We start from the raw sequence: 12066 nt of genomic DNA, 5'->3' as shown, positions 1-12066 counted from the left end.
GTTAAAAACTAATTTAAACTGGTTAAATTCTTACACATCATTGTGTGAGTTTTGGAACAACACGTGTTAATTTTGACATAATCATTACATTAATGTGTTTAACACAGTGAAGTGTCAGAAAGGTAATCTGCTGTTACAGTTTTTATTGATTGCTAACATTGTTTAAATTCATTAAACAATTCACATTTTTCCCACAACAATAAACACAATCTCAAAACTACACACCAGCTTGTACAAACCTCAAACTACCACATCAAATTAAAATATTTTAGTCAAAAACACATTCTCTTTTGTCAAAATCAAACTTTGGCCTCATATGACACACAAAACCTTAAAATGCACAGACTACTCCACTGCCTAGAGAACACTAGTGAGATCACTTCATAACACACTGACAATTTTAAGGAATGAATTTAACCCTCAGAGTTCAAATTAACACTCCCCCAGAGTATATAACCACTGGTATGGTGTTAAATGAACACTTTAATCACATTATTAACACTCTGACAGTGTTAACTAACAAACTCTTAAAGCGTAACATTTCAACACCACAATGGATGATCAGAACACCAAATTTGGTGTTTAAAGTTCTTGTCACTTCACCAACGTTAAACTAAATTAATGTTGAGTATTTACATAGACCACTGGGATTCACACTACAGTTACAACAGTTATTAGTGTTACGATCCCAATAATCAGACCATATAAAGTGCTGCAATGAATACATTTTATTATTAACAGGGCTTCATAATCCTGTACATAATCCTGTACCTTTTTCAATATTAAACTTCATAAAACAAAGCTCATACCTGCTGCTTAGAGTCTATATGATGCAGTTGTCTGGTACAATATAAAACTGTAAGCATAAAACATTCAAACATCGAAGAGTATCATCCGCGGGGCTTCATATAACATTTGACAAGGGACAGGGCACTCAAAACACCCTGTACAACAATCTTTTACAACATTAAACTTCTTAAAACAAAACTTATTTGACTGCTGCTTGCAGTCTATGATGCAGCTGTCCGGCACAATATAAAACTGTAAGCATCTGTAAGCATAAAACATTTTTACTATAGTAATGGTTAGCGCAAAGAATGTTTTGCATCACTATTTATGCCTTATACGGTCATCAGAATCCACATCGGATCACAAACAGAAGTTTGATGCAGAAGTTTGATGCTTACACTTGATGCTGTCTGAAAGTGAGTTGAGCTAAAACGATCTTAAAAGTCTTTAATGCTGATGTGAGCTGGTGTATGAAATCTTCTGTGGCTCCGGGTGTTCTGTCAAATAATGCTACCTATCAAAATGTGCTACCAACACTATTTTCATTGTTTTAAGGGTAGGTTCAGGGTAGGGGTAGGTATGGATGTTAATAAAGCCTCAAACAATTAGCTGTCGAATTGTGCTACTGTAAGAGTCGGTTTTGGTGCTAAGACAAAAGCTGAGATACACACCTCAGCAATTGAACAATAAAAGTCACTAATCTTGAGAAAAAGATCTCACAGAAACTGTGTGACAACAACCTGACAAACATTCCTCCCCCTCCCCATTTTGCCCTCTCCTTGTCCTGGTTTCAAGTCACCAAATGCAGATATACCAGTGATGATGTTATTTGTAAATGTATTGTTTTATCCCTTTCATGTTTGATGTCTTTTTAAAGGTCTCAGTGCGAATGGTAAAATGGTCTCAGTTTCACTGCAGTCAATGGTAGTATTAGAAAGATTGGAAAACTAATGAGAATTCTGTTCTCCTTTGAGTAGTCTCTTCAAAGATATCTGATCCACTCCCCCAAAACCAGGTGGGTGTTTTGGGGGAAACCCCCCGTGCGGTGCAAACTGCATGTAGATGTGCCAGACATGATGACCCTTTTAAATTCTTTTCATATTGCTTTGCAATTGTGTTTTATGTTTTTACGCTGATCAGTTGTGTACCATGGATTCTTGTTTACGTATTTACTTTTCCTGTCTGGCCAATATAAATGTTAATCTTGATTTATTCTGTATCTTTCTGAAATCATTATTTTTTTAGTGTCCGTGAGGAGTAAGTAGGAGTTACCGCAGATCTCTCTGCCAGGGCAGATCATACTGGGAACCCCATAGCGGGAGCATTGAGCCATGCATGAGGGAAAACCTGATTTCTGACCTGCCACTGTTATTATAAGTTGCAGTTTCCTTGACTATCACTAAAATTACACGTTTTGTTATGAGTAAACATGTGTGACTCACTTAGAGGTAAGATAGTTCACCCTGCAATCCTCTGTAATATCAGAACTGACTAATCTGTGTCCGTTAGAGCAAGCGAAACCGGACGCTTAGCCTATTTGAGACTCCAGGTCCCATGGAGGATATTAATATTTGAAAATAAGTGATACTAAGAAAAATCAACGATCTAAATTAAATCGCAACTAATCTTAAAATCAGCTGATAAACTCTAAACGTAACACACTTTATGGAGTCACATAGAATTGGAGTCAGATAAAATTATTAATGCTGAAAAGGCTTACACGCAGAATTCCTTATGACCAAGTCATTAGTATCCGGTTGTTGGGCTAATGGATGGAAATTTACACTACCTACTGTTTTAAGGGGAGGTAGCAAAATCTGAGCGGGTAGCACAAATTGTCAGAAAACCGGAACTGCCGTCTCCAAACTCAGATAAACTCCACCTTTGTTCGTAACCACTTCTCTAGCTCGAGCTGGCCGCTTTGGACCCCAAGGTATTCAGTGGACCTCGACGAGGATCAATCAAGCCCCGTAAGTGACAGTGGAAACTCTGCCATGCACTAGCATGCCCACTTTTTTTTTATCAAAAACAAAGTTATCTGACACACTGAAGTATGAAAACAAATTGAGTATACTATTGTGTTTCACCCCAAAATAAGACTTTTCCCTGGGATTCTCACAAAGATAACGTCTCAGTTACAACTGTAACCCTGGTTCCCTGAGAACAGGGAACAAGACACTGCATCCTGAGACACTTTGGGGGATGCCGCAGCGTTACTGATGACTGAAGCACTGTAAAATCACGACAGTCGTATTGGCCGGCGACAGCCATGACGTCACTACTAGTGTGACTCGGAAGTATAAAAGGGGCGCCGAGAGAACATGTCATCCTCTTCTTCGTCTGAAGGGACCATGCAGGCAGCCCTGAAGCATGGCGACGAGACGCAGTGTCTCCTTCCCTGTTCTCAGGGAAATAGTCGTAACCCGAGACGTTCCCTTTTGAAAGGGAACTCGCACAGAATCCACGCTGCCATGCTGAGGGGATGCACTGTCCACATTGGATGTGACAAGCAAAAAAATGTTACTTCATGGAATGAAATATCAAGGTTAAATCCCCCAAAGGTTATGCACCAGTCTAGCTGTCAGTGACACTACTCCCTACGGCCACTGCCCAAGCTTCATGCCTCATTGAAGAAGTGCCTTCATAATTCCAAACAAGGAAGGACTCAACCCAGGGCACTGCTCAAAGGCTTAAAGACGGGTTCCTTTAAGGGAGTATGGCTCAGGCCCTAGGGACCCTAGCCTGCCATTTCCAAGAAGGACCCTGTGTCAACCCCTAAGCCTACCAGGGAGGCTAAAACACTGAGAACAGCTCAGCCAACAACCTGTTTGCATATACATATATAGATGCCATATGCCTTGAGGCCTACTATAAATCAGCCAGGGAGCCAGTACTCTACATACCGACTCTCTTAAACTAGGGGAGTACCACACTGTAAAAAAAAATCCTAACTTTACGGAAAATAACTCTAAATTGTTTACAGTATTTTCCTGTAATTTTGAATTATGTTTAAAACTATGTAAAATTACAAACATTATCTGTAAATAAACAACTTGACTGTTATTTTAAGGATTATATCATTAATGACAAATTACAGTAATTCTCATTTTTATAAAGGAAAATTACTGTATTATTTATACAATATTTTTTTCTTTTTATAAATTACATACAAATTCATGTAAAATTACAAAAAATATCTGCAAATTAACAACTTGACCATTATTTTATCATTAATGACAAATCACAGTCATTCTCATTTTTTATACAGGGAAATTACTGTATTATTTATACAGTATTTTTCTGTTTTCTTAAATTACATACAAATGTATGTAAAATTACAGAACTAATCTGTAATAAAATATTTAGCTCATTATATTAAAGGTTTATGTCCATACTAACAATTTAACATTATTCTTTGTAATTTTAAAGTAAATCTTATTAGTTTCACTGTAAAAATAAAATCGTAAAAAAATGGTAAATGACTGGCAGCTACGGCTGCCAAACAAAAACTGTAAAATTAAAGTAAAATATCTTAATTCAAATAAAGTGCAAAAACTTTACATGAATTTACATTAAAAGTTTGAGAGAAACTGTTATTTTACAGATTTTTCCTTATTTAAATTAAGATAATTTACTTTAATTTTATGTTTTTGTTTGGCAGCCGTTGCTGCCAGTCATTTGATTATTTTAATTATTTATTTATTTTACAGTATAGGTGTATTTTTACATTCAAACTGTAATTCTGGATACAAATATAACAAACTATATAGGAAACTAAATATCAATATGTTTTTAAAGAGTACAAATCTGCACTGCTCTGCCTCTGTCCACACCACAAAACACCACTTGACCAATTAATTAAATATAACAGTAAATAAAAATAAATATACAAATTTGCTAACTGTAGTTTAAAACAAACATTATTATTTGTAAGGTTATTTGCTGTCTTTACGTGTTCACTTGAGCGTGATTGGTCAATCTGAATGTCATCTAGAAATCTGGCCAATGACAACTGTGCGCACCTTCTACCGATCAAATTTGAAAAAACACCCGTTGCTGTTGAGTGCTCTGTCTGCTCGCGGGCGCGGCAATTCTAATCTGCAAAAGGACTGCTTCGTCGGTCCATTAATGGCACTACATGGATAATTTTACATCTGTTAAAATCTTATTTTGGACGAATTTTGATTGTGGGATGTCGACTGAGAACGAAAAACATGGATATGAACAGACATTTAAGTTACCAATGGCAGGCAACAGACGGCAGAAGGTAAATAAATCCCTTTATATTTTTTCTACTGTCACATCAACATATAGTGCATTAAAGTTATATGCTAATAGCGGATAACTTGCATATTCTGTTTCTGTGTTTTGTTATGTTGTAATACTGTTAAGCTAGGACTGGGCACTATGACGATGATAGTGACTATCCAATACTGCACACAATTATCTCAAAATCCCTGTCGTGAGGTATTCGCTTGATTTAAACAGTCAGTTATGTTTGAAGTAACGTTAGAGTTAAACGGTTCAAGTTAACGTGGGGAATCCTGGATGCATGTCATTGTGCTTTCGTTCTTAAAGGGGCAGCAGCTTAATAAACTGCCGTCTCATAATTTGAATCAAACAACAAAAGACTAGAGAAGACCTTCTGCGTTTTTAAGAATCAAGTGATATTTATGCATAGAATATCATACACTGAAGACTAAGCAGTATTATTCTGTAGTATTTCTTAATAAAATATCTATAAAATAACTATACTGAGATATTATTGTGAAATAAAATTTCTCATGTATGTAGAATAATATGGTCATAATGCCCATCCCTACTGTCAGCTAGTTTTAAGATCAAGCTTGTCATAAAAGTAAAGGAGTATTGGAATGAGTAATCGGAGAACACTGTCATGTACACTCATTCTGCAGAGAGGACAGGAATCCACCATCCTTGGACTCTGAAGAATTACAGGAAAACCAGGAGTTTGGATCTACTGTGAAGTTTTTGTATGGACCTGGTGAGTACATTTTGCAAGTCCATGTCTCTGTCAGTAAGTTGATAATTAATATTAATGTTTTATCAAATAAATTAATATTCATTTTTGTGTGTGTATGTTTCTTCCCCCCTCATAATCCTGAAGTTTTGGGAATGAAAATCTGCCACATGATCTTCAGAGGAAGTGAGTATTCATGTCATATCCAACATTAATACTATTATGGTACCCTTATGTGTGTGGAAATGTGAACACAGGCAACTCAAGGCACAACTCAGGTTCAAACGTACCTTCTTGAGTTTAAAAGTATAGTTCACTCAAAATGAAAACTCCCTATAGTGTTAATTTCGTCAGACGAGACGAGACTAAATATGTTCGTTAACGACCTTTTTTTCCATGACGAAGACGAGACGATGACGAGACTGCACCAATGTCCAAAAACACTGACTAAGACTAAATTAACATGCATTATTGTTGATGAAAAAGGACGAGACTAAAATGTTTTGCATAAAATAAAAACTAAGATAAAATCTCTCTTCATTTTCGTCTACAATTGTCTCTACTTTTACATCATGAGATGAATATTCAGCTGTTCAAAATATTCAGAAAGAGTTGGCGCTGTTGCTGGAGTACAGGTCTCTCTCAGACTCCGCCTGTCATCTCGCGGCCGCGCGCGTGTGGTCACGTGGTTCCCGGAGCGCTCAATACCTCTAGCGCTGTGTCAGTGTATGTGAATGGCTTAAGCCGCGTAAGTTACACAACAGCTTCACTTTACAGGTGTTTGCAGCAATTTTTGGTAAACAGTACAGCATAGTGTGCGTCAGCCACATTTACAGTATCATTTTATTATGGAGAGTGGTAGAGATAGATCAACATTGTTAACATTAATATTAATGTTTTTCTTGTATTTAGCCCTCAGGTATTCCTTACTAATTAAGTCACACTTGTACTCATTGATGGTCAAATGTGACCATACACCTTAACTATTTCAAAAATAAATAGCCTATATTTTAATTCAATAATATTTATTGAATATTTTGAGGAGATCTTTTGGTACTAAATACTATTTGTGCAATACTTATGGTCCATTAATGATCACTTAAAATATTTTTCTTCTAATATTTGTATTATTTATATTACAATTAGTGTATTAATTAAGGTTAAAATAGAGAATTCCACTGCAAAGAGACAAATTAGAGTCATTTTGTGGCTGGAAAAATAAAAAAATTCTAAAATGACTAAAATGACTAGACTTTTGGTCGACTAAAACTTGACTAAGATACCTTGAGTTGTCTTTTGACTAAAACTAGACTAAAATGACGAGACTTTTAGTCGACTAAAACTTGACTAACAAAAAAAGATATGTGAATGACTAAATATGACTAAAACTAACAAGGACATTTGGCACAAGACTAAGACTAAGACTAAATTAAAAATAGGTGACAAAATTAACACTCATCGTTTTCTCACCCTCATATCTTATCAAACTTGTATGACTTTCTTCTGTGAAACAAAATATTTTGAATAATGTTGGTAACCAAGCTTCATTGGACCAAATTTTATGCATAATAATTACCAATAACCACCTCAAAGCTGAGCGGACTCTGTGTTCATATAGCCAGAATATCTCAATGTCAAATGTTGTTTAAAGGAAAGGTACAAAAACAAAATCCTCCCTTTTTAAGGACTTTTCAGTGAATCAATGTCTTTTTCTTTCTTTCTTTTACAGATCCAGCTGATTATTGGAGATTTGGAAAAGGATTGCTCATTATCTGCCGTGTCTGTCTCTTCTGGAGCAGAATCATGGACCTGTTGTATGTTTTGATTTATATTTCTTATTACACTATATAGCTTGGATTCTGAATTAAAAGGTAAATGTTTGTCCACGTATATTATCAGAGCTATATGGAGCCCTCCGGGGTCAGTTGAATATAGAAGAAAAGAACATAAAACTTATTTGGAAAATACAAAGTAAATACAAAACAGTAAATGGCACAATTTCTTATTTTGTTATAAGGTGAAATCATGACCTCATCATGATATTAGTAACCCTAACTTACAAGATAAATGCAATTTTTAGTTTTTCAATTCCTCCTGGAGGCTCTGAAGAATTTGTTTACATAAATTTACATCTGAATAATACAAGTTTTAGAATCAATAGTGAATCCGTGACAATCTTGTAAATGAATCAGTTTAGTATTTTTTTTTTTCAGTTTGAAATTTTATTCAACTTTAAAAATTTGATGAAACTGTTCTGCTGTTATCTGTATTTGAAATGTATTATGTATTGTTTACAGACTGTATTTTGTCTTCCAAAATAAAACTGTAAATTTAACACTTTATTGAATGTTTTTTTATTGTTTTACACTATTGTTTTACACGGAGTTTTACACTGTTAAAAAATGGTAAATGACTGGCAGCTACGGCTGCCAAACAAAAAACTTAAAATTAAAGTAAAATATCTTAATTTAAACAAGGAAAAATCAGTAAAATAACAGTTTTTCACTAAAACTTTTAATGTTAATTTCTGTAAAATTATTGTTTTTGCACTTTATTTGAATTAAGATATTTTACCTTAATTTTATGGTTTTTGTTTGGCAGCCGTAGCTGCCAGTCATTTAACTTCTTTTTACGATTTTTTTTTTACAGTGCAGATAAGCTCACCTATTGCCCTTGGAAGCAATATCATGGAGGCTCCTGCCGGGCCTTACAACATGATGCTCAGTCCAGAGCGCTATTGGTAATAACACAAAAGTTTCTAGAGAACACCAACTCGCTCAATCTAAAGCTAGTGATGGGCAGACTGAGGCTTCGTGAAGCACTGAAACAGTTGAAGCAAATGTGCCATATTGTTTCGAAGCTTCGAATCAATCCGACACGCGTCTCTACGACGGCATCTAGTGGTCACTTGCATGTGTTGATCTGAAATACCTTGACGATGATCCATGTATAAAAAAAAATAATTAAAAAAACAATGTTTTTAACATCTGTCTGACAACTACATGATCTTGGTTTTGTAACCTGTAGCCTCCTCATTGTGAATAATTATAGTTTTTTTTGTGGTCATGAAAAATGAACATTAATAAAATAAATAAAGCCACAATGTGTCACATTTGCTACATAACATTTTTATTCAAAAATATTATTTGCTCTGCTGTTGAAGGAGTTAGCTGACTTCTTTTTTTACATTTTTCTCCAGCCTTGGGAAAAAATCCTCTCACATGGGACACTTGTCCTCTGCACCCTCCAAAATGCCAGGATGAGCTCCTCAAATGGTGCATCAAGGCTAGCTGCCTATCACAATACACACATCTCACTTTATTTGGTGTTTCCAAATGGAAATGCTCCCACACCACAGATGTACGGCATCTCTTGTAATGGACAATAACAAAGATAACTTCCTGATTAACAACATCCTCATGCTGGGAAAATGTTATATAGCCTACACAAATGCAAGTTCTTAAAGGTGAAACCAAGAATTTATTAATTTCATAATGAGTTTAACTCTTATACAAAAGCCCTCAAAGTTATGAAAATGCATTCAGTCTTTTTTCCATTATAGAAGAACATGATCTTCAAACAAAACCCTAGCCCCTTTAATGTTTTTTGTTTCTTTTATTATGATTTGCCTAATTTTTTTTTTCTACTGTACTTTCAAGCACCTGATCTGTATTTTGTAATACAAAAATGTTCTATTATTGTCTTGCTGTTTGTAAATGATTATTTGTTCAGCAATAAAAAAGTACGGCATCTCTTATGAGGAGCCTCCATTTTTATCTATTCCATTAATATCTTTATATCACCTAAGAATATATATAATTATATATCTCTAACTTATGCTGTGCTATCTGTCACTATCTAACTTAACCTATATGAATGTGTCACTATATATCTATCCAATCTGTCACTGTCTATACCTATCAGTCAATATATCTCATTTAAATCTAGCCTAAATATAGCCTAACTAACCAAAGCGCACTATAAATCTCACTTTAAAAATCACAAAATCACTGCGATCACAATCTCTCCTCTCACAAAAACCGACGAGGTGAAGATGGATTTACTTCACTTTTAAACTGTGGTGAATTAGGTTTATGTGTGAGTGTGTGACTTGTTCCCGCCCCCTTTAATCAACGCAGTTTTGGCAGGCACCACCTGATGAAACACTTTGAAGCTTCATTTAGCCGTAGTCACGTGACATGGATGTTTCGAATCACAGTTCGGAGCAGTGTTTCGAAACATCTGCGCTTCGGGATCTCAGCAATGCGCCGAAACGTCAGTTTTGCGTCAGCCATCCCTATCTAAAGCTACATTTACACAAAGCTACCAGCTTGGCACAGCAATCCAGCCCCCGGAGCAGCGTACTTCAGCAAAATGAGTCTTAACACAAGAGGAGCACTGCTAGCACACCCATAGAGAACAATCAAGGTGCTCTAACTGGAGCCTTTCACTTGAAAATGCCTCGGGCAAATGCTCTGGGCTATGCTTGAAGTTCTAGGGAGCAATATACTCTGCATAATGACTCTCAGATTGAGAGGAGTCTAGCTCAACCAGAGCATGCCATCTGTATGAAGCTCTAAGGAGCAGAGGCCTCAGCAGAAAGACTCTCAACAACCAAAAGGAAGCCTACAACACTCACTATTACAAAGCTCAAAAGAGCAGGACAAGCAACAACTCTCTGAATCAAGATAAAAAAGCCTCCTTACTACAATTCTCAGTTTAGAAGATCAATCTATATAAGCTCATAACTGAGCGGAGGCCTCTGCAGAATGACTCTCAAACTGAGAGGAAGCCATATACATTATTTCTTGTCACACAGAATATAGCTTTGAGGAGGCCGAAAGGACTGTTACTGCTCACTATTCTAGCACAGCTAAAAAGAGCTCAATGGAATGACTTTCATAGTGAGAGGAAGCCATGAAGGACACGTGGAATGTAATCTATCAAATGTGCCTAATCCAGAACCACATTCCTGGTTACAAAAACTGTGCTAGAAGCTAGACAAAAAAATAGCACAGTAAACATCCATAACACTTCATAAAGGCCAGAGGGACCCAACTACGCTCTCACCTCCTCAGGTTAGGTAGAGGCGGCTAAAAAACCAACAACTCTGCTATACTTAAATACAAAGTTACAGGGAACTGAAATCTTTACAAAACAACACACATTATTGGGAGGAGATTTAAACAGCTCTTACCTGTATCCGGTGAGAAGGAAGCCTTTCACAAACTCCTGCCGTGATCTTTGATATTTATTAACAAAAGGCCATAGTCAGACCGGCAGAACATTCATTTCATCATTATAACCAGCAGCCATATCACCCTGTAGCCTAAGACTGGTTTCCCACTGAAGCTAAGGGTTGAGCCTGGTCAGTACCTGGATGGGAAAACAACCCAGACAGCATGGTAACATTGATACAATGTTGATCCAAACCATCATTTTGTTTGAGATTGAGATTTCAATGTTTAAAGTGTGTTGGATCAGCATTGAAATTGTGATGAAAGTCGACAGCACACATGGGTGGAGACAGTGACACTGAACTAACAGTGATTTGTAATTGATGAGCACAAGATCATGCAGGTGTGTGTCTCTGCAGAACACCAGTGGGTGTTTTCCAATCAGTGCGGCATTTCCACGATGGGAATTATCAATTGCTTTACCTGATTTGCTCTAATCCACCGGGGGCTTGGTTTAGGGGTGGGCCTTCATGAGTTTAGCAAGTCTGTTGAAAAAATGTTTGGAAAACATCTATTGTAGTTTGAATTGGCCACTGATTGGTAAATGCCCATTTTGGTTTAGCGTGTAAAGGCTACTTCTCAATACATGACTTCTCTTGTACAATTGACCTTATCTACCTTATTATTTCTCTGTTCCTTTATTTTGTGTTCTTGTTATTTGTTTCTGATTTGTATCGATACTGACTGTATCAATAAAAGTGATCTAGAATCAACATCACATTGTAATATTGATCAAACAAATTTACCAAAGATTTGTTTTTGTTAATTTCAGTGTTGATTCAACAACAGTGATGTAGAATCCATCATAGTGTCATGTTGATTCAATAGCATTACCATTGATTTTTATTTCATCATTGATTCAACAGTAACTGATGGTGCAAACGTGATGTTGAAAAAATATTCTGTAATGTTGAATCATTGATATCATCACTGATTTACGGTTGAAATATCAACATTGCTTTAACATTAAATGAGGGTGCAAAAGTGATGTTAAAGTAATATCACTTTGTGATGTTGAATCAATGATATTACCATTGATTTTTTGTTGAAATCTCAACA

The 12066-nt window shown here is 36.0% G+C and overlaps 1 protein-coding gene across 1 annotated transcript in view; it reads right to left on the bottom strand.

Moving 5' to 3' along the window:
- The window catches only part of LOC307122960 (uncharacterized protein), a gene marked incomplete at both ends in the record, with an annotated part of 765959 nt that overhangs the window by 246867 nt on the left and 507026 nt on the right, over window positions 1-12066 (bottom strand). The gene's annotated exons all lie outside the window — the stretch shown is intronic.

This window comes from Gobio gobio (assembly GCF_949357685.1).
Source record: "Gobio gobio genome assembly, chromosome: 1".
NCBI classification, from domain to species: domain Eukaryota; kingdom Metazoa; phylum Chordata; class Actinopteri; order Cypriniformes; family Gobionidae; genus Gobio; species Gobio gobio.
This window is presented reverse-complemented; position numbering and strand designations above follow the sequence as displayed.